The following is a 4,601-nucleotide window of genomic DNA, read 5'->3' as shown; positions in this document are numbered from 1 at the left end:
ATTCGGGCATATTAAATGTTGGAGGGGAAAACAGTGGTTCTTATTGACAGGCTTAAGAATAAGCAATCTCACTGTAGGGAAATGTCAGAAACTATTCATAAGGAGAAACTAATTTTCATTTTCAGTGTTTAAAGCAGAGGAAAAGTGAAATTTCATCATTTTCATTTATACTCTGATGCATTCCCAGTATGTTCCCTGCAATTTTCAGCATTAACTCAGGGGTAGCAAACGGTGTGCCAGCTATTGGCCAACATCCACAGAGCATTTTTTATCAAGAGAAACATTTGTTTCTCACCTACATATAACATAGAGGTGGCAAAAAACCAAAGCAAACCAAACCAAACTCTGTAGTCTTTGTGCTCTCTAATCAGTCGTGAATGAAGTTAATTGGAGAACTTTTGGAAAGAGAGGCTGAGTTTTTGCCCAGTAACAATCATAACAAGCATTACCCTTTTGCGGAGACAGGAAAGTTAAAAAATTCTATCATGTTCTAGTTTCTCAGCCGTTGATAAAGGTTAACAAAACAGGATTTTAGGAAAGCACTGTTTCTCCACATTTTTTATGTTCTTAAAGGACAGTTCTCGTTAGTTCCCCTTGTCTCCATCCTCAAACTTTTTCACATTCCAACTGGAGCTTGTCTCTTTTCTGTGCTTTGCATAGACCAATAAACCATGGATAGAACTCTCAGTTCTGATAGCTAAAGAGAATGAGGCCGTCCTTTAAAAAAATCTGGTGACAGTCAATAGGGGGAGGAGGTAAGAGTAGAACTGAAAGTCCCCTGGGAAGAGAACATCTGCTTTGTGGAATCATAAACATTACATTAGGACGGACTGTGGATTTCTTACTAGAACTCCTGCGGTCTCGGGGTGGTGAATTTTTTATGGGTTTTCTCACAAATGTCAAGAAACTATCTCCAGGATGAGGCAGCACCCTGAGTTCCTTTACTAGCCTTGGTATGTTTCATGCTCTTATTTCTTAGCAACTTGATATTTCAATGTAAATAGCACTGTTGTTTCAGAAAGTGTTGTTTTGACATTCGAATTATTCTGAGACTATGCTACCTGGCAAAATAGTATTGCTTTAAGAATATAAGTGTATTTAGCTTACAAACAATGAAAACTTGTTTGAGGTCACAATGATAAGGCACTTCAGAGTGATTCTAATTTCTTCTGATGTAATTTCTCCGATCTTTAGTTTTTTCATCTTCGAAATGTAAAAATAATGCTTATCTTTCAGGTTTGGGGAAGGATGAAAAGAAATATTGTATATAAAATGCTTAGCATATAACACAGCATATAATAAGTACTCAGTAAATATAAATTGTTATCATTTCTCTTATGTTAGTTCAGTAGCCTTTCAGACGAGGTTTGTGCAGCAAACAAAATACGTATGAATTTCAGCAGTTCATTCAGAAAAAATTTCTCATTGTATCTTTGTAGACAACATGAAGAAGTAGAAGCATATCTGGGTTTCCCCATGGTCCAGTATACCTGATTGGATCGTAGTTCCACTTGGAGAGAGGTTTCTAATGGTATGTCACAGGAAGCTAGCGCCAGCCCTGTCCTGATCAGTACAATTATTAGTGATTTCGATACAGAAGCTGAGTATTTCCTCAGCAATTTAATAGATAATGAAAAGTTGCCAGGGAAAACAAGTAGTTTAGATGAATGAGTCAGAATCCAAAAATATATTGAAAGCCTGAGATGGTGGACTAAATATATCAAAATGAAATTTAATAAAAATTGATGTAAGTCTACACATTTGGGATCAAAGCCTAAGGAACACATCCATATTGGGAAACATAATTTTGTATCAGCACTTGCAGAAGACATCTGGTTTTAATGTCAATGGTAAACTCACTGTGAGTCACAGTATAATTCCCGTCATTTTCCCAAAGAACAAATGCTATCTTAGGCTGTATGAAGAAGAGTATTTTGTCTAAAATGAGAGAGAAAGTAACTTCGCTCTGCTCAACAGTAATTAGCAATGTACTAGGTTTTATTTTGGGTGGGGTTGGGGTGCAAATGTTTAAGAGGAGTAATGGAAAATGAGGACTATTTGGAGCAGAGTCATTTTCAGAAATGATGAAAGGAATTGGGTCTGTCTGACCTGGACGGGGAAGACTAAAAGAGATGTGGCACCTGTCTTCTGAAGCTAAATTATGTGCAGGATTACTAGATGCCACACAATTAAGAATACACAATTAATTACATATCATGTTAATTACACAATTAAGACTACAGTCCTGTCTTTCTGTTACCTTGCACTTAGGAGAAACACACAAAAAATGCAAATAAAATTATGAAAAATCCTAAATATGAGTGCCATGGAGACCGAAAACCAAAAGGCTAGAAAATGATAGCCATAAGCAGGATCCTAGTTTATGTTGCTAGGCGTTAAGGTGGGTGTTGAGCTGAGAACTAAAGGATGAAAGAGTGGGGTAAACTATACATCATATGTAGACCTGAAACTGATGGAATATTGGATGTTAGCTATATTTTAATAAAAATCTTAAAAAAGTAAATGCAGTCACACACACAAAAAGAGTGAGGTAAAGTTATTCAGGAAGCAAGAACCACAAGAATAACAAAAACAGTGTTATTTGTCTGTTCAAGGAATAAATATAGACCAGTTGTGGATATACGCGCACACGCACACAAATGCATACCATGTAGAAAATACATAGTATTTTCTGTGGGTTCTTTTGTTTAAAAATGAACAGTATATCTTATATTTTGGGAAACAAACCATGTTGGTATATATCACCTCGGTTTTGAACAAGTTTTTCCATATTATGCATACACCTTCCTTGATGTACTCATTCCTCTATTCACATTGTTATTACTCTGTTCAAATTTCCTGCCCATTCCCCCCCAACACAGCTTTATTGAGGAATAATTGACAAATAAAATTGTAAACTATTGAAAGTGTACAATATAATGATTTGATATCCGTATCCATGTGATAGGATGCCCCTAATTGACTTAATGAGCGCATCCATCACCTCGCCTGTTTATAATTTTGGCGTGTATGTGAAAACGTCTATGTCTGTCCTCTTGGGAAATTTCAATTACACAATACAGTGTTAACAATGAGGAGCCACACCCTTCAGCTGTGATTGGCCAGCAAGAAATCCCTCCAGCCAATGGTAGCCCTGGGGTGGCTTGACGTCACAAAGCACCACCCTTGACAATCCGTGGGTAGGCGGAAGGAGGGAGTAGGGGGGTAGGAGAAAATTATGAAAAATCCTAAATATGAGTGCCATGGAGACCGAAAACCAAAAGGCTAGAAGGGCCAAAGAAGGTCCTTAGAACTTCTTCGTCTGTAACTGACACTTGGCACCTTTTACCAAGCTCTCCTCCTTTCCTCTACCTACTCTCACCCCCAGCAACTACTTTTCTATTCTCTGTTTCTATGATTTAATTTATTCTCTCTCTCTTTTTTTCAGATTCCACATATAAGTAACACCATGCATATTTGTCTTTCTCTGTCTGGCCTATCTCACTTAGCATAATGCGTTTCAGGTCTATTCATGTTGTTGCAATGACAGAATTTCCTTTTTCAAAGCTGAATAACATTTATGTGTGTGTGTGTGTGTGTGTGTGTGTGTGTGTGTGTGTGTGTGTGTTCATCTTTTGCTGGGTGCTTAGGTTGTATCCACCTCTTGGCTATTGTGAATAATGCTGCAGTGAACATGGGAGTGCAGATATCTGTTTGATATCCTGCTTTCATTTTCTTTGGATAAATATTCGTAAGTGGAATTGCTGGATCATATGGTAGTTCTCGTTTTAATTTAGTGAGGAATCCCCATACTGATTGCCATAGTGGGTGTGGCTATACCAGTTTACATTCCCACCAGCAGAGTACAAGGGTCCCCTTTCTACACATCCTCACCAGTATTTATTTGTATGAGTTCCTTGTATATTTTGAATATTAACCCTTTATTGGGTATGTGGTTTCCATATATTTTCTACCATGCCATAGGTTTCTTTTTCATTTTATTGATGGTTTCTTTTGCTGTGCAGAAGCTTTTTAGTTTTATGTAGTCCCACTTTTGTTCAGATTTTCTATTTCTTCATGATTCAGTCTTGGTAGATTTTATGTTTCTAGGAATTTATCCATTTTTTTTAGGTTGTCTAAATTATTGGCATATAAATGTTCATAATAGTCTCTTAATGCTCCTTTGTATTTGTGTGGTATCAATTGTAATATCTCCTCTTTCATTTATAGTTTTATTTATTTGATTCCTCTCTTTTTTTCTTGGCAAGTCTAGCTAATAGTTTGTCTATTTTTTATTTATTTATTTTTTTTTTAAAGAAATCAGCTCCTAGTTTCATTGATCTTTTCTATAGTCTTTCTGGTTTCTATTTCATTTATTTCTGCTTTGATCTTTGTCATTTCTTCTTTCTGCTAATGGTGGACAGAGTTTGTTTTTATTTTTCTAGTTCCCTGTGGTGTAAAATTCGGTTGTTTATTTTAGAATTTTTTTCTTAATGTAGGCATTTATTGCTATATACTTCCTCCTTGGAATGATTTTTGCTGCATCCCACATGTTTTGGCATGTTGTGTTTCCACTTTCATTTACCTCATGATATTTTTTA

The sequence above is a fragment of the Rhinolophus ferrumequinum genome, chromosome X (assembly GCF_004115265.2).
Source record: "Rhinolophus ferrumequinum isolate MPI-CBG mRhiFer1 chromosome X, mRhiFer1_v1.p, whole genome shotgun sequence".
Classification (NCBI taxonomy): Eukaryota; Metazoa; Chordata; class Mammalia; order Chiroptera; family Rhinolophidae; genus Rhinolophus; species Rhinolophus ferrumequinum.
This window is presented reverse-complemented; position numbering follows the sequence as displayed.